The following is a 19,049-nucleotide window of genomic DNA, read 5'->3' as shown; positions in this document are numbered from 1 at the left end:
TATATTTTATCTGAAACGTTTAGTAACACGTATGCAAACAGGAACATTAAACTGTGAAGTTATTTTAATACTGGATCCAACATGTTAACAGCTACTGCTTATCTATTCAATGGAGCATAAGAAAACTTGAGTTTGAAACTGAGTGAGTTAATTTAAAAGAAAAATCATTTGATCTAAATGAAAAGTCATGCTTCACTGAAAAGATGAAAATGCTTCGGTATGAAATACACTTCCTGTGGCTTCTTTATTAAAATGTAGTCTTCAGCATGGTCTGCTTAAAATAACCTCTAACTTGGGAAAATATGCTAATAATTCTTTGGTAAATTTCTGCATTTTGATTTTCATGTAGTCATGATATACTTAAGGCCCTATAGTGAATACCATATATCCATAAACATTTTGGGAAAATTCTATGTCCATCATCAACCTTTGGGATACATAAAATCTGTATTTAATTTTTCATTAGCATAAGCATTCATATTTTTGAGTTCATTGTTGTCAAAAGGGTTTATTTGCAAAAAATAAAAGTTATATATTTCCACCATACAATAAATGACAGAATCATTCAAATAAGGGCATTCCAACGAATGTCTATAGAGTCTACAGTACAACTACTCTGACTGTCTCTATATCTTACAAACACATTCCATGATTTCCCATAGGGCCCAAGGATCACATCAACTGGCAGCTTTGTACATCTTTCAAGCCAAGGCGTGGTCCACCAACTGGTGGTCTGGCAGCATGGTGTATCTCATAGGCAAAAACATGAGAAACAGCAAAGCTGGCTGATATACAAATGGCTTGCAAAAACACCCAGTTTCAGATGCTTCTCTCACCACCCCAGGAGGCTGGAAAGAGCCTTTAGCCACTCCTCTCAGTAAATACTCTACTTGTTTTCTTAGAATGTGTGTTATTAGTTACACTGTATCTAGGAAAAATCAGGCAAAGCTAGTTTAACTCAATTCATTACACATGCATCTCACACAACATTGGACAGACCATGGAAGATTCTGGAACCACAAGAGATACCACATCCATACTTAATTTAACCTAACTATTGGAAATCGTTGAAAAAAACAAACCTAGCAAACAAACAGCATGCTTCCCAAACCAGACAAAACACAAGGACAACGGGTATAAGCTGGGACGTTCATTCATGAACATTTTGTGTGGTCGTCCTATCACATATCTACTTCCTCTACATGCATGGCTTTGTTTCTGGGCTTCCTACTCTCTTCTGGACTCTTGCCTGAGCCAACAGCTTAAAAGAAGCTGCCATTGTGTCTGTTCTGTCCGGGAGTCCAGCTGCCCCGGGCTTCTGTCCTGATTCCTGTTAGGACTCTGGTTTATAGAAATGTCGATCTTGGTTTTGAGCACAAGTGAATTTTCGGTTTTCTCTTTTTATATTTTATCAATCACTACTAAGTGTTTGGGGTGTAGTGCGTATCTCAGAGTACACTTATTTGCCTTCTTGAGCAGGACTCTCAAAGATTTTTTTCAGCGAAAATCCTTATTTTTTCCCATTCTCTAATATCAAAAATGCAAAAGAATAAAACATCTCATGTATATTAATATAACTTTATCAAATAAAATCACTTACCAAATCCTCATCTTTAATCAGCAAAGACTTTTTTAGAGGTTCTAACATTAAAAATGAAACAAAATTTCAAAAAATTGATTTGAAAGAATTATAGTAAAATGGAAATAAATTTGATTTTGACCATTTCCATTCATATATTTAGTTTTTATTGTAAAAAATTTCTTTTGGAATAGCAATAATTCTGGTTGTAGCAAAGCTAAACTGTAAATTTTCTTACCAGCATCTAACTAGAAATTTACTTTCTCTTCTTACTTCACACCAAGCATCTATTTCTTCTATGATCATATTAAAAATATTAAATATTGAAACTATTATGTGGACTAATGAACATAGGGTTAGCTGAGCAAAATAAGAAATGGAAATTAAATTGTTAACAAATTGTGTTTTACTCTGCTATACTTTCTTGAAGAACTTCTTTATGGAATACCTCTGAGTAGAGTGCTTATGAATTTGAATAATTTGTGTTGTACAAAGAAGACCATATTAGATAGATTTTTAATAATAAAATCCACATTTATGTTTTTTGGGCTGCTCATGGCTCTCCTGGCGCTGCTGCTGGACCTCAAGGAACTGGTCCGGTTCCTGTCCATCAGTACACTGCTGGACTATAGCTTTGTGGCCACCAGCATTATTGTGCTATGCTTCCCCCCTACACCATTTGTTGAAGAAATTGTCCTTTCCACATTCTATTAATTGTGGAAAAAATTTGCAAATAATCATTCAGTTTGTGGATTTTTGAAAATACTATATTTTTGATATATCTTGGAGATATTAAAACAAGCTATAGATTTTGAAGGATTTGTAAGTATATCACTTGGTTGTAATAAATCAGCTCAGTCTCTCATATAGTTAAATAAAATAGTAACTATTATCACTGAATAGTAGAATTTGATGTGATATAAAGGCATTCTCATTGATTATCTAGTGTGAGTAATATCATGAATTGGGAATGCTCAGGTTAATAGCAGTTATCCTAGTTTGAAAATAGTGCTCTGGATATGATAAATGATAGGAAGATAGTAAATGGAGAGATGCAACCAATTATGGAAGGCCTTGAATGCTAGACAAAAGGCTTTGAGCTTTATTCCATGGACCAAGGGGAGGAAGAAAGATTTTTATTTAAGGGGATATCATGATCAGATTTGTGCTTCAATGAAATAAATATGTTGGAAAAGCAAGTTGAGAGACCATCTAGAAAGCCAGTGTTCTAAGAGAGGTAATGAGAATGGTTTGTGAAAATAAAGAAGGAATAGATAGAAAAATATTATGGAGTTAAAATGAGGAAGTGAACGAGAGTTCTAATAAAAAGAATGTTAAAAAAAGAAGAAAATACTGATTTTTGAGTCTGGGTTGTAGAAAGGTAATGGTGTCAACAAGAGAAATCAGTAACATACAAATAAGTAGAGTTAGAGAATGAAGATGATGGGTTCAGTGATGAACACGTTTAATTTGTGGTACTGGTGAGACATACAGGTGATTGCCATTAGGCTGCTGGAAATGTGACTGCTATTTGTGTCTTCAAATGAACACTACAAAAGCAATCCAAAGCTTCCCTTGAAATCCAGAAGAAAATTACATTAGCATCACTGTTGGGAAACGTAATCAAAATGTAATTTACAAAATACATATTTTGTGATGCTCTTTGCATTCTTCTTTAAATTCTAATACAAAGGTATCACTGTTTATTCACTAAGTATTTCAGCAAGCTTGATAGTCTAGTTGAGATTCAGCACGTGTACCACCATAGCCTGGTTTCATTGCCAGGCCTGGGGACTGTTTAAATCCAAGAACTATCACAATGCCTGGAATGGTACATTCTCATGGATGAGGTTGAAAGGATCAATGAATGGATCAATGGCTCAATGAGCACATTTTTGATCTTTCGAAACTTTGGAAGTAATTTTTTCCCCTCTTTTGGTATACCATTGGAACAGAATTTGATGGGAATAAATGATGAAAATTTGGAAAAAAATTACATTGCTTGAATATGACTAGAATACTCTTGTTTTTGCAGATGGAAGCACAGAGGCATTTACAGTTAATCCACAGATTCGTGAAGCTGCAATTTTTAAAAATTTCCTTACTTCATGACTATATGAAACATAGAGGAATGAATGGTATGTGTTATATGTTCCTTAGTAAAATATGAAGCCACAATTATTATTAGAATTAAACATTTCTTCACAATAATCTCTGATGTCATTCATGTCCATCCACATAGGGTAATTGTTTAGTTGCCAATGACAACTGGGGAAAGATGTCACCTTTTTTTTTTTAAGATTTTATGATTTAAATACATTTATGCCTGATTGCAGGAGGATGTCAGTTGTAGTCAGTCTTTTGTATTCTTTGAGTCTCTAGTCCATCCTGCTTTTTAGTCAGTAGAGTCCATTGTTAATGCTTGAGTATGACATCATAAAGCTGATTGTAAACCTCATGATCTTCTAAAAAGCAGTTGCAAATCAAGAGAAGAAAATGGTGATCATTTATAAGGTTTGATGTTGTACCAAATTCTTTCTAGTATTGTGAGAGTCTTATGGGTTGAGTTGTGTCCCCCCCACAAAGGATATTTTGAAGTCCTAACCCCCAGTACCTCAGAAGATGACCTTATTACCAAATAGGGTCATTGTAGGCATAATTAGTTAAACTGAGGATACACTGGAGTAGGAAGGGCTCCTAATCCAAAATGGCTGATGTCCTTAGAAGAAGAAGGCCATGCGAAGACAGAGACACACAAGGAGAACGCCATGTGATGATGAAGGTGGAGATTGGAGATACGCAGCTGCAAGCCAAGGAATGCCAGAGATTGCTGGCAAACCACCAGAGGCTAGTAAGAGGCAGGGAAAGATTCCCAGCAGATTTCAGGGAGAGCATGGCCTTGCTGACACCTTAATCATGGACTTCTAGCCTCCAGAACCGTGAAACAATCCATTTGTGTTGTTTTGGGCACCTAGTTTGTGGTGCTTTATTATGGCAACCCTAGGAATCTAAGACAGAGAATAAAATACATTGTGGGATATGTCACACTATTGTTTTTAGTCCCTTGAATGTCTCCATCGCATTTTCATTGAGGTGACAGACAAATATTGGTAGCCAGAAACTTGTACTTTCAGAATTTCCTGTATTTTGGGAAACTTTGATTCAAATACAAGGTTAGTATTCTAACAATGCCACTTGACATTTATTTCCAGATATTTCTTGTCAGCCTCATCTTCTGTTTGTTTTTAAAAGGTGCAACTGCTGTTAAGAACTACATACCAAGCCATGATTTCTATGAGTCGTTTAATGCCATTGGAGACTAGGCCCAAGGAAATGGCATATCAAATTCACTTTAAGTTCAAGCAGCTCAGTGATAGTTTTTGAAAGGAATGACTGGGTGGAGTTTTCTGGGATAATGAGAACCCATCATATATTATGAAAAATGACATATGTATTACTTTTCATACTCGTTAGTTATTATATAAAGTCTTTTGACGTGAAAAATCTGGTCATTAATTCTTCCCTTGCTTGAATTTTGAGATATATTAATTAATTTTTATTTCCTTGGGCTATGCAAGTTTAAGTAATTGTTTTTGGGGAATTTTCTTTCAAGTTATTCTTATAGAGCACCACAATATCCATTGAACATTTCCCTTACATTTAAATTTCTAAAAATGCATAAATATGAACCTTAATTTCACAGATTTCCTATTGGAGATAGGAATATTAAAGACATCAATAATCAACTAGTTAATAAACAATAAATATTATTTATCCTTTTAACATATTTTAACACCTGTTCTAAACTGTTTTATGTAAAAGATTTCTATTTCCCTGTGGCTCTATTTTCTTGTCCTCTGCTAGATTTAGAAGAAAAATAACTACATGTATTTCTCTAAATAAACTGGAAATTTTTAAAATCCCTGTTCCACTGAAAACATACTCTTGCCTACAATTATTTCTAGCTAGATATTTGATGCTATTACAGAGATCATAAATATTGAGTTAGTTCCTTCAATTCCTCTATCTTTGTAGACAGAGAATTTTAAAGAATTTGGAAACACACAAAGTTGTAGAAACTGTGACATCATGTTCTCTTAAGACCATTGATCACTAAGAAAAATGCGTTGAATAATGGTTCCTTTCCATATTTTGTGTATGTGTGTCTGTGTGTGTGTGAATGACTGATGTGTACAGCTTTTCACTCACACAAAAGCACTGAATGCAATATCCTTTTTTTAGAAAGGAAAGTACCAATGATTTTGATGCATTTTGAAGGTCAGTAATGTTCGGTATAGAGCAATATGTGGAGAACAATAGCTCCTTAGAGAGTGGAAAACATGGTACTCTCATTATCCATAATCTCAGCTGGTCACCATAGTAACAGCGTTTTATTTTCCAAGATGTAAGCCTTTATACTTCTGTAGAAGTCACTTCCTAGGCCTCCAGACACATCAGCGGCATCTAGTGGCTGAGACCTCAGCTGAAATTTTTGCGCTTGACCTCCTGCTGTCTTATGTTGACAAGATGATGGCATGCACATGTGGCTAACTATGCCTATAGTTTTCACCTATCATAATGGGTGACGATAATTTTTCAGAGAAAGATTTGTTGGTGGCCCACAAAAAAGGGTAAAATGTAAGCAAAAGAAAGTTGTATACTAGTACTCCTATTAAAAAGAATTTTGCACGGGGCTTGGGGAGTGGTGGAGACATTGTGTTTCTCCCACACGGAAGGAAGTGGGAAAGGTGCAGTTTGCAGAGATGACAAAATGGTTGCTTGGAGAATATATAGAACTACTTTCTGGAATTCCTAGGGGGCACACTTGTTAAAGATTCAAGGAGATTACTAACGAATTCTGAGAGTAATTAACTCATGTTTACCCACTTTCATTTTCTGATCATGTCTATTTCTCCTTTACTATGCAGTTTGTAGAAACTAATGGAATAGAGGTTATTATGTATTTCAGATACTTACCAGAGTCAAACCTAATTTGGATATTGAGTAGGACAACTCAGAAATTCTATCTAGTCTCCAGGGACGTAGTATGAGATTCTGGAAAAGCCATGGACACTGAATTGAGACTCAAATGTAGTCTTGATTCTACCATGTTATAGACACGTATTCTTGAGCAAAAGCTACAGCTATGCCTCTCAATCTTGGCTGCATGTTAGGAAAAACAGTCAGTACCCAAACTCCATCCCAGACCAGGTGAAGCGAAATTTCTGGGAGTAGAGCCTGAGCATAACTTGAAAAAATATTCTGAGCTACCACCCCACAGAATCTCCTGAGAAGCTTTGTAACAATACACAGTCACTGGTCCAGCTGTCGTGTAGTAAGCTGTGGTCTTAGTAATGTGAGCCACTGACCATCAGCATCACTGAGGAATTTGTTGGAAATTAATACACATTTAAGTTTGAGAAGCAATGAAAACCATAGAGATTCTAATTCAGAACGTCTGAGGTGAGGCTGGGAATCTGTTCTTAGCTTCCTGTTGTAACTCAGGTTATTACCTGAAAGTTACTGAGAGGATTAAATAAAGACACTTAGGTAGAGTGTACTGTACCGTATAAACATCATTACTCATTTATCTGTTACGTTAACTGACGTTTACTGAGTACCTATGATGTTCCACGTGCTGTATTGAGATACATGAAAGAGCTGATGTGGATGACGCACAGGGCTGAAATCAGTCCTGGAAATGACTACTTTTCAGCTTATAAAGGCTTTCCTAAAATTATTCATTTGCTTGTCTAATACGTATCACAGAAAATTTTACATAAAATAATACGTATCACAGAAAATTTTACATAAAATAACTTCAAAGAAATGATTTTTAAAAATTCATAAAATGCGAATTAAATGTTTATTATGTACCCAAATCTGTATTTAACTTAGTGGAATTTTTTTTTTTCTTTTGCGGATGATTAGCTCTGAGCTAACATCCACCACCAATCTTCTTCTTTTTGCAGAGGAAAGTTGGCCCTGAGCTAACATTCTTGCCCATCCTCCTCCACTTTATATGTGGGATGCCTACCCTAGCATGGCTTGATAAGCAGTGGGTAGGTCCACACCCGGGATCCGAATCAGCGAACCCCAGGCCACCAAAGCGGAACCTGCAAACTTAACTGCTGTGCAGGGCTGGACCCTTAGTGGAATTTTTTTAAAAAAAGAATACAACACATTCCCTGCATTTAAGAAATGTATATTCTGATTGATGCTTAAAGAATATTAGTAAAGTAACCAAAGAATAATACCAGAATAAAATTACACAGATGAACTAATTATAAATTTTTTAGTGATGATGTTAATTTTTGAGCAAAGTGGTATTAGGTCTGCGTTTTGAAAACAGATTCTGATATGGAGAATTGTGCGCAGGAAATTTATTAGGAACTGTCTTGGGAACAGCACGTGCGAGGAAATGAGGAAAGCAGGACTGAATAGCAGGACTGAGAGAGAGATCAAAGTGACATGCATCTGTACCAGATAACTCATCTCACCCCACAGGGAACTCTGACATTGGAATAGTCCTTCAAAGATGTTCCCAACTGAGGCCACCAGGCCAGGCCTCTGTACCTCTGCATCAACCAGTACTGAATGTGAGCTGTCCCCAGGAAAAGGGTGTAAATTCAAGTAAAGTAGCTCCCTTTGGCTGAGGGTGGCTCTCAACTTTGAGGCACCAGCAGCCAGCACTCAAGGCGAGTGAGTTCTTCAATTCTGAACAGTGGAATCTGAACAGTGAATCATATTTATTAGCAAAGCACTGGTCTGTTAAACATACTCAGTGGTTCTCTCAACCCAGCTTTCAGGCTGTCTCTTACATAGACCCATTCTACATTTCAAGACTTATCTTTTGCCATTCTCTGGGCAAAATCTTTTCCCCTAGCTAAATTGGCAAGCGAAGGTCTTCCTGGAACACATCTCAGACCCTCTCATGCTACGCTTTTGTTCTCCTCTGACCACTTGCCTAAAATTTCCTGGTCTGTTTTTCTTCACTTTTCTTGGTCAACTCATTAGTTTCACAACTGATTTAAGGACCATTTTTCATACGGAAACATCTAAGATAAGGTTCTCAAACTTGAAAGTGCTTATAAATCGCAAGATCTGGGCATCTGCTAAAATGGAGATTCTGATTCGGTGGGTGGGGAGTGGAGCCTGAGGGTCTGCATTTCTAACAAAGTGACCGTGCTGGTGGCCACTGAAGACATATACGTCATCTATACTTTGGTAGCCCTTTTATCTATAGAGTCTCTTATTGCATGTAACTTATCCTTTTGTAGAGTGTTATTATTTTTTATTAATAGAAATTAATTCCTTAATTAAATCACAGGCTCCTTTCGTGATAGGAATTGCATCTTATTTTTTTTATATTTCTCATAGCAATGAGCATAGTGCTAGTGTGTGTTAGGGACTCTGCATGTGTCTGTTGATCTATTTTGTAAGAAAGGACTAACATGTGATTAGTGATTTTTCAAGCTGAGCATGTTCATTTTCAGGGTTTTGCAGTGTTATGCCTGTGGAATGAGAACTACTACTAGCAATGACCTTTTCTGAGCACCAGTAAAGCTGTCGTGATTTTGCTCCTCCTCCACTCAAACTAGCAAAAGGTTCTATATGGCGATTGAGGAATTCTGTAATACTTCTTTAGCCTCCTTGATGAGCTGACCATACATCACGTCAGGTCAGGGAAAAAGGTGCCATGTCTCTACTAATGCTCAGGGGCACAAAAAATAAAAATAATTTAACCAAAGACTCAGATGTTCTTAATTTCATCTATTATAAACCCAGCTTCTGCGTTTGCTCTAGCTTCCAAGGGTCAGCAAGATAATACATCCAATGATACCTGTCAATGGCCCTTTCATTTTTCTGTTGAGACACAAGCACGTTATTTCTGCCTGCAGAGCATCAACCCAAGAACAGTTTCAAGCTTTTTTCTAGGTAATACTCAACACTAACATTTGATTGATAGCTGTAACCAAATGGCTATTCCAATTTTCCTAGTCTGATTAATTCCATCTACCCATTTAAGTCTCTATTTAGCATCTGTATACTCATTATTTTATTGCTTTTCTCTTGGTGAAAATGCAGACTACGAGCTGTAGCTGTTTCCTGGATTGGTTTTAAAGAAATTAATCAGAATGGGTACTTGCATAATCTAGAAATTGTAGGTGTTGGGAATAAGCATGTTGAAGCTTCTCATTTGATGATTGTAAGTGAGGAGTCTGTTGCTGAACCCGTGTTCACTATGGTGCAGTGCATCACAACTGACCAGGGCCATTGTCCAGGTGGACGTGTTGTTTTTGTGATCATTATAATTTTATACGTAGTGGTGTAAAGTTATTGGTATTCAAACTATGAAGGAATTCTAAAGATGTTTTTCAATGTGCTTCAAATTCTTTGGGAAGCCAGGAGAGTTAATAACTAAATAATTGATGAGGTACAATAATTTGAAAGGACTCTAATGAGCCCTTTTAGTCAAAGACTACAGAATTGTGATGAGTATTTCTTGTTATTTGTTGACAGCCTATGTATACTCATAAATTGGTGATTTTGTTGGAAACTTGAGCAGCAAGCATAGCTGTGCATGTTGATGTTATTATACAAATCAAATATGTTTAAAGAGACTGGGTTAGCAGAGTCCCAGTATTAAAAGGCTATGGTTGACTCTTTCTCTTGGTCTTAATTTCTGTATCTCTTTATAATTGATTAATGTTCATTGGTAGAGTAAGTATGAATAATTTATGATTCACATAGCTGCTGGCTTATTAATTGTTTAATTTCAGAGAAAGTAACTATATATTAAGGAAATTCAAGTTGTCACTCTGGGCAGCCAAGTGAATTTATACACTTTGTTACTGCACAGTCCAGAAGTAGTTAGAGTGTATCAGACATACACTCCGTGTTTCCTATGGTGCTTAAAAAGAAGAATCTTAATGAAATGTGGAAGAGATTTTTAAAAGTGAAAGGGAGCAAATGATGTGGCATGTCTGAGGACTGTGTGCTCTGCTTTTTATTTTACTCTTTATACATTTTCTTCTGCTTCAGTGATTCTGTGTAATGTGCCAACCATAAAATGAAGTTAATTGATTAATGATGCTTATTCTTTAGAAGAAAACATAATTAAATATAGAAAGAAAGCTGTAATTATCCTTAGGTATATTACGGTCTCTTTGGAGTTTGGGTAAATGATTTTAATTCTGAGAAATTAAAATGAAAGACATACAATATGTGACAAATTTGCTTCCTTTAGCAACATGCGTGGGAGAACATTGCTGTGTTAGAAAAGCACACACTGTTCTTATCACCACTGGTAATAATTTCATTGATTTCTACATTTATTGCCGAAAACTAAAGACCAATACAAATTGCATTTAAAATAAACGTTGACCATCTTGCCTTGTTTGGTAGAATATTTTCAAATAAATCAAAAAGATGAAAGTTTTAATCAGCATTGAGATAATCTTCAATGAAGTTAGAGGATAAATATTTGAAACTTCTACCTTCCTGAAACATAACTTTCAATGTTATATGTTCATGGACAGGATTTTAAGAAATGGTCAATGAGATTGATTTTGTCCGTCTTTAAAATATTTTGGGTGTGTGATAAAAGTCAGTTTCACGTTAGGGAGTGGGGGTGAAGTGTGCTTGGGTACGGGAGTAGAAGAAATAGCGGGAGTTTAATGATTTCTCCTTCTTCTCATCTCTTTCATGCGTTTAGCCCAAATCATTCCACAGGTCTGGAGGAGCTGCTGTCTAGACCACAGTGCTAAGCTGTGGAAGGGAGCCTGAGCTTAATGTTGGTACTTTGGTAAACATTCCTGCTTTCATGTATCCCTTTAGAGAATTGGGAAGCAAGAGAATGAGAGAATGCTGTGTGATCTTATAAATTGAAAGGGGAGAAGAACAAAATAATATGTCTATATTGAGAAAGCAGGGATGAATGACATTTTAGTTATCCTGGCTTGTGTGTGAACAGGTCTCCCTTTTTTCTGGTAGACTGTGAGCTCCTTAAGGGCGTGATAACCCGTGTTTCATTTAGCTTTGTATAATGTATTTTTTGCATGAATAAAATATGGTTGTTGGCTGACATTTGCTTAGATCTCCACAATGTTACATCTAAATCATTTCTCCTTCACTTAATGTTAGACTCCCTGCCTCTTATGTTGCTTTCTTATATTACTGAATATCCTCAACTTCATGCATGTCTAGTGTCCTCCTGTACACGTTAATTTAAAAATTAAGGCATTCTTGTTACCCTTTTGCTTCAGGCTAAACTTTGCATTGGTGCAATTGATTGCTTTCTCCAGAGCATTGCTCCATCATTTATTTCCTCTCTTACTTTAAGGATTTTTCCCTCTCTTGTGGCTCCTTCTCAGCTTGATAACAAGCTCAGGGTTCAGTCACGATAAAACAATCAAGTGAAAAAATTAATAAATCAACCTACTTTGAGTAGGTACCCAACTTCAGCTGTTACTACATCTCTCCTCTTCTTGGATCATCTAAGCTTTTTAAGGAAGTCGTTATTCTATCTCCATTTCCTTCACATTTGTTTCTCAGTGTATTGCAAATTGATTTTACTCTCACTGATTCTCTGATAAAGATCATCCTTAGCTTCCAGATTTTCAAATCTAGTGGTTACTCTTTCAGCCCTGTGTTCCTTGGCATTTTGTTCTCTTATTTTAGATTTCTTTTTAAATTATAAATGAGGCTCAAACAAATTTTTCTTCTTCCTTTTTTTTTTTTTTAGCCAAGTGTATATTTTGTTTGGTTGCTCTGGATTTCTCCTTGGTGATTTGTCTGTATATATGGTTTGTTCATTTTCTTATTGATTTGCAGTATATTTAGATTATATTTCAGATTTCAATCTATTGTTATTGGTATGAATTGCAAATACCTTCTTCCAGATAGATATGAGGTTTTTCCTTCAAGGAACTGGCCATAGATTTTGTTTAACTTCTCTATTTCTTTTTTTTTTTCATTTCATTAATGTTTGTTTATGTTTTATAATTTTGTTTCTTTTACTTCTTTGACTTTTTTTTTTTAACTTTCAAGTGGTGAACACTTAGGTCACTAATGTTCAATCTTTTTCCCTTTCAGCATTTCTTTTCTAATATTATTATTTAAAGATATATATTTCCCTCTAAATAGGAATGGAGCTTCTTCCCAAAAGTTTAAGTAATATTTCCATTATTATTCACTGTTATGTATTTTTAAATATTCTTTATGATTTCTACCTTGAACTATGTGTTATCTGAAAATATCTTTTAAAATTTACATTTGTTTACTTTTTTGTATTTTTTAAGTTTAGATTTCAATTTAATTTCATTATATACAGAGACATGGTGTGTATCCTATTGTTTCTAAGGAATTTTGTGGTTGGGCTATTTGATGTGGTATGTGATCAATATTTAGAAGTGTGTCATTTGTACATGAAAGAGTAGGTATTGGTTCATTGTTGAATGCTGAGTACTATTTAGATCTATTAGAGTGTGCTTATTAATTATTATTTTATTCAAAATTTTCATATCTTTACTAATTTTTTGCCTTCTTGTTTTTTTAATTACAGAGAGAATTGTGTTAACATTTCCCATCATGATGTGAACTTTTCCCATTTTCATAATTCTTTCGCTTTATTATATTTTATTTTTGAAGGTACAATTTTGCTACATTTTATTCTCCTTGATTGCCCTTTATTAGACTGATAAAATTTCTTTTTCCCTTATTATCTCTGTCTACAGAGTTGAAATTTAAACATGATGTTGCTGTTATTTTAGTGATTATGCATTAAATTTTAACTTAAATACTTGGCTTAACAAGTCTGTTAATGATATAATTTATTATCTATATTTTTCTAAAAATGTATGTATTTTATCATCACCTTTGGGTGATAGTTTGGTTGGGTATTGAAATTTGTGTTGACATTCATTTTATCTCAGGACTTTGAATATACAGTTCTGTTGATTCATGAGTTTTATCGGTGCTTGCTGGGAGTCTTACTGTAATTCTTTCACTGGTAATATGTATTATCTCTATTGTTTCTTTGGAGGTTTTTTTTCCCTTGGTTTTTGTTTTAAAGTTTTAGTGCAGTGGGTTCTGATGTGGATTCATTTTTATTTTCTTGAAGGAAACTCATTGTCCTTTCTTCCAACCATCCTGGGAATTTCTCAGTCTTTATTACTTTAATATGCTTCTTTCCATTTTCTCTATTGTTTTATACTGAAACTCCTCTTAAAGATTTGTTAGAACTCATAATTCTATTCTTTATGCCTCTTAACTTTACCATTTTCTTTTTTAAATTTCTTTTGTTATCTTTGTGCATTCCAGGTAATTTTCACAGATTATTTTCCAGATAATTAACTTGCATTTCAGCTGCTTCTAACATGCTGTTTAACCCAATGAGCAACATTCTTTACTAACATAACTCCATATTTCAGTTTCTGAAAACCAGGACAATTTTATTTCATTCTTTTTTAAATACACTTGTTCTTTTATATGGAATCATGCAATGTTTCCTCTTTATGCTTTAATCTCTTTAAAGATTTTTCATTTTATTCAGTCTCTATCATACTGTTACTGTTCTATTTTCTGCAATTCCTGGAATCTAATCCTCCTGTTCATTGTATTGATAACTGTGCCTCAGTACTGAGAGATTTCTGTGTGTTTTGTTAGTTTAGCTTGCTTATCTTCAGTGAGGCTTGTGTGTGTGTGTGTGGTTATCCTGAGGAAATATTTCTGTGGTATGGGCTTGTTCGTTTCTGTCATATGTCCCAGAAGTATCAGCAGGCCATGTGGGAATTTCCATGCCATGTCATTTATAGGAATTTAAGCCCCAAGATCATTTAAGGTGGAATCCTATGGTTAGAATTACTGGGATCAAGTTTCTTTGTTACGTTCCTGTGCTATTGGGTGATTTTTTCTAGATTACTCTTTCAATGAGGATGTGGTATTCTCAGTCTTGACAACATATCTCAACTCTTTATCTGCCAGGATCCTAAGTTTTCTTTCCCTTCACCATGCAGTTACTTTATCTAAATGCCAAAATTATTATACTAACAAGGCCACTGCCCCTGCAACCTGAGACAGACAGAGTAGGACATCATGTACTAAATGACCTGGGTTTTCTTTAGCCAAATGTTGACATGCTTTTGTTGTTTATCTTTTGAATGTCTTTTTTTTTGGTAATTTATTAAAATTGAGGTGTAATTGATATACAGCATTATGTTAGTTTCGGGTTACAGCTTATTGATTTGATATTTGTATGTATTGCAAAATCATCACCACCATAAGTCTAGTTACGTCTGTCACCATACATAATCACAGAACTTTTTTTTCTTGTGATGAGAAATTGTAAGATCTACTCTCTTGGTGACTTTCAAATATGCAAGCCAGTAGTGTTACCTATGGTTGCCATGCTGTACATTACATCCCCAGGACTTATTTATTTTATAACTGGAAGTTTGAACATGTTGACTCCATTCACTCATTTGGCCTACCCCCACCCCGCATCTCTGGCAACCACCAATCTGATGTATCTAGGAGTATGGTTTTTTGTTGGGTTTTTTTTTTTTTTTTTAGATTCAACATAATGCCCTCAATGTCCATCCATGTTGTTGCAAATGGCAAATGGCACATTGTTGTAAATGATCCTGTTTTTAAGTCACAATTTTACCTGGAAATCTTACCTTTTATTTACATAGTACCATAGAAAAAATGATGACTGTTTGTTAATCTCTATGATGATTTGATCACCCAAATGAGCACCAGGTCTTGTAATTTGCTTCAGGCCTAGTGATAGGAGGTACAAATGCAGATGTAGGAGGCATGAGACAAACTGCGGAAGGAGCACAGACTCTACAAGAGATTCTCAAACTTTCTTACTTGAACAAATTCTTTGATGTTTTGTCCTTCTGCCATGTGTCTCTCACATACAGGTGGCACTACGTTTACGGATGGGTGGTCTAGTAAGCTGATAATGGTCCCAAAGTTATCAAGTCCTAACCCTTGAAGCCTGTGAATGTTATCTTATGTGGAAAAGATCTTGAGATGGAGAGGTTATCCTGAATTACTGGATGGATCTTAAATGCAATCAAGTGCCCTTATAAAAGAGAGGCAGAGGGAAATTTGACACAGAGAAGACACACACAAAAACAGAGGAGAAGGTGATGTGAAGATGGAGCAAAGAGAGATTTGAAGATACTGGCCTTGAAGAATGGAGTGATGCAGACACAAGTCAAGGAATGCTGGCAGCCACCAAAAGCAAGAAGAGGCAAGGAACAGATTCACCCCACCAGAGGGAGCATGACCTTGACACCTTGATTTCAGACCAATGATACTGATTTTGGATTTCAAGCCTACAGAACTATGAAAGAATAAATTTATTTATTTTTTTTTAGACATCTACTTTGTGGTACTTTGTTCCAGCAACCACAAGAATTGAATGCAAGGAGTTAACATGATGCCCTTTCTTCAAATTTCAATAGTGGAATAGAGATTGAACCAGCATCTCATGCCTGAGGTCTTTGGATGTGGCCATATAATTCAAAGCACACACGGAGGGGTAGTCACTCTAGCCCTGTGTTCAGGGCATAGGCTCTGCATTCAGGGTATCTGGGTTTGAATCTCACCTCTTACTAGTTTTGTCACTTTGGGCAAGCTACTTAGCTCTTTCTATCTAAGTGTATTCATCTGTAAAATGGGAATAATAACAATTACACCCATGCATTACAATAATGGTTGCAATAACACCTCTTGTAAAAGGTTTTATTATAGTTGAGATAATTCATATAAACTGAGCACAGAGTAAGTGCACAGTAAATGTTAGCTAATATCATTATTTTAGTCCCAACATATGGACCATGACCATCATTTTCTCAGATTGCACTTACTCAACCATAGTCTTTCATTCACATTCAGTTTGTTAATAGGGTTTAAAGAAATTCACTTAGTGTTTAAATATTTTGTATTATGGTGTTTGGAGTCAATTTTCTTAAACTGTTGAATTCTTTAAAAAATGACAACTCTTTTCTAACTATGATATCAGGTCACAATTTGTCCAAATTTATAATATTTAACTTGAACCATTTTGATATAAAAATACTATAGTTCTTTATCTAGAGATAAATTCAGATTGAAACTTGTAATAAGACTACTTTTAAATAAAACCTCTAAAATATTTAATTTTTGATTAATATCTTATTATTATGTTGAATGTGTAACATAACATTTCAGGGGGTAGAAAAAGGCTGAATAAATATTCCCATAAAATAACTATTTCTTGGGGGACCTCTTTAATGTTGAGCAAAAAACTAGCTTTTCCATTCTTAGAGAGGTCTATGATTCTAAGATAATCTTTCAAGAATGTTACAAAGAAGACAAAAGTATCAGTCAAGAAGAAAGTTTTCTTTTCTCATTTATGCCTAACTGGCACATTGTAATCAATAGGAAAATTGGGAGAGTTTTTAAAGCTTTAGCATGATGGCGTTTTCTAGTCACAAGTGCTGTTCGATGGAAGCTAACAGCGTTAACTGAGAGTCAGCCAGTATAGTCCTGGGCTAAGAGTTACGCAGCAGACAAACCGATCTTGCTGGAGGATAGAGCTTATGTAAAGGCATCTTGGGAGATAAATTTAGAGAAGCAGGTTCTGGCACATTGGAAAAACTTTGGAGTGATAGTTAAATGCACAGACTTTGAAGTCTGCTAGTCCTGGTTAGCAATCCTTTCTGCCACTTACTGGTTATATGACTCTATGCAAATTATTTATATTCTTCAATAAAATGAAGATAATATCAGTGTGATCTGCTGGAGTTGTTATAAAGATTAAAGAAACTTATGCATTCCAAGTAATAAGCCTAGTGTCTAGCATTTGGTAAGCAGGCAGTGGGGAGCCAGGGACTGACTTTGAGAGAGGGAGGGACAGGACCAAAAGTTCACTTCGGGCACATCCATTTAGCAGCAATGATTTTGGCTGGCAGGAGATGGGGATGGCTTGGAGGAAGGAATTTATGGGCTGACACAGTGCTTTCCAGGAAGGCTTCACTGCACAAAGCAAAATATACCTTTGGGGTGTACTGTAACGGGTACCACTCAGGGCATTCTTAATAAATGTTTGGTAAAGATGAGTTCATTCTTCCACTTATATCCAAGGTCTGTTTAATTCTAATAAAGCAGTGGAACTTACTTCAATATACAGTAAACAAACAAACAGAAAACAGTTACAGAAACGTTCAAGAGCTTTTTATTTATCAAGAAAACAAAATCTGAATATAAAGTGAATGATTCGGTTCAAAATAAGGCAAGGGTATGTTTATTTTTCCTACATGTTGGCAAATATCTGAGTGTTTTGTAGAATTTGATTCCTTTTGGTTCCTTGGTACTGACTTCTCCATTTATTCTTCCTGCCCATTGCACATTGTTTCTGAGTTTCGTAACCAAGTTGCATAAATACACATTTTTTTAGGTAAATTCTGAGAAAAATACATAAATCGGTTTGGCTAACTTTAAAACATGATTTTTACAGTTATATATTAGCTCACCAAAACTCTTTACATTTTTTCAAACACTCATGTGATGCAATAAAAAAATATTGCTTTTTCTATAAACTTTATCTCCAAAAGTTTTCAATTGTCATTACTGTAAACAAGGAGATGCAAAGTTAAGCTGAGCTTTCTTCTTGCTTTTCTACAACCTTCGGAGTGGAGAATGGAGACAGCCTTTGAACCACCCTGGGGCCTGGCTAAAAGCCAAGTAGCGGCCAGAGAGAAGCAACATCAATAAATATACAGATTTGCGCTACTAGGAGCGGCGGGTTCCCACAACATTCTTCACCACGCTGGATGCGTTGTACAGCCTTTCTATTCCTTGTAGGTCAGAATTTCTCGGTTGCTTTTGCTGCCCATTGCACATTATGTCTGTGCTTCAAGGCCAGGTTGGAATTATATACTTTTCCTTTCAGCTAAATTTAGAGAAAAATATGTAAATCAGTTTGGCTAACATTTAAAGACATTTATTCCCACAGTTAGATATTGTGCTTAGGTGATTTCTGCCCTTGTATTTTCCTTCCTACAAAGAATACAAATTAATTTTATAATGAGATGGAAAGGTCATATGTCTTTTTTTGCAAAGGTTTGCTGTGCCTTTTTGATGTGTTCAAAAAAAATCCAACAATGTGCAAACTATTTTACTATACCACATTATTTCTATATTTTGTTTAAGGGAAAATAAACTAACAGGACAAAAGATATTTTACTAGATCACAATCTTTTCTTTGCTTTCTTCTTTCTTATGATGCCTATGAGGAAAATGAGTATCCAATGAACCACTATTTTCAACAAAACCCAAGTCAGTCCGAGTGGTGGACAGCCCGGTGGAGTCATCCCGTAACGTAGAGGTTTTGAAAATGAACTTTAGAGACCTCTTTAGAATGTGAGGGAGAAAAAAGGGGGAGGGAAACAAAAATTCCTTGTAAAAGAAT

At 35.4% G+C, this 19,049-nt stretch overlaps 1 protein-coding gene across 1 annotated transcript in view; it reads left to right on the top strand.

Moving 5' to 3' along the window:
* LOC103550946 (uncharacterized) overlaps positions 1–18,818 on the top strand; it is a 117,824-nt gene extending 99,006 nt beyond the window's left edge. Inside the window, exons 7-8 of the mRNA XM_070630415.1 lie at positions 3,615–3,717; positions 15,511–18,818. The gene's annotated coding sequence lies outside the window, so the exon portion shown is untranslated. The remainder of the gene's footprint in view (positions 1–3,614; positions 3,718–15,510) is intronic.
* Positions 18,819–19,049: the final 231 nt, after the last annotated feature.

This window comes from Equus przewalskii, chromosome 8, assembly GCF_037783145.1.
Source record: "Equus przewalskii isolate Varuska chromosome 8, EquPr2, whole genome shotgun sequence".
NCBI classification, from domain to species: Eukaryota; Metazoa; Chordata; class Mammalia; order Perissodactyla; family Equidae; genus Equus; species Equus przewalskii.
The sequence above is the reverse complement of the archived record's forward strand: the minus strand, read 5'-3'. Positions and strand labels throughout refer to the sequence as shown.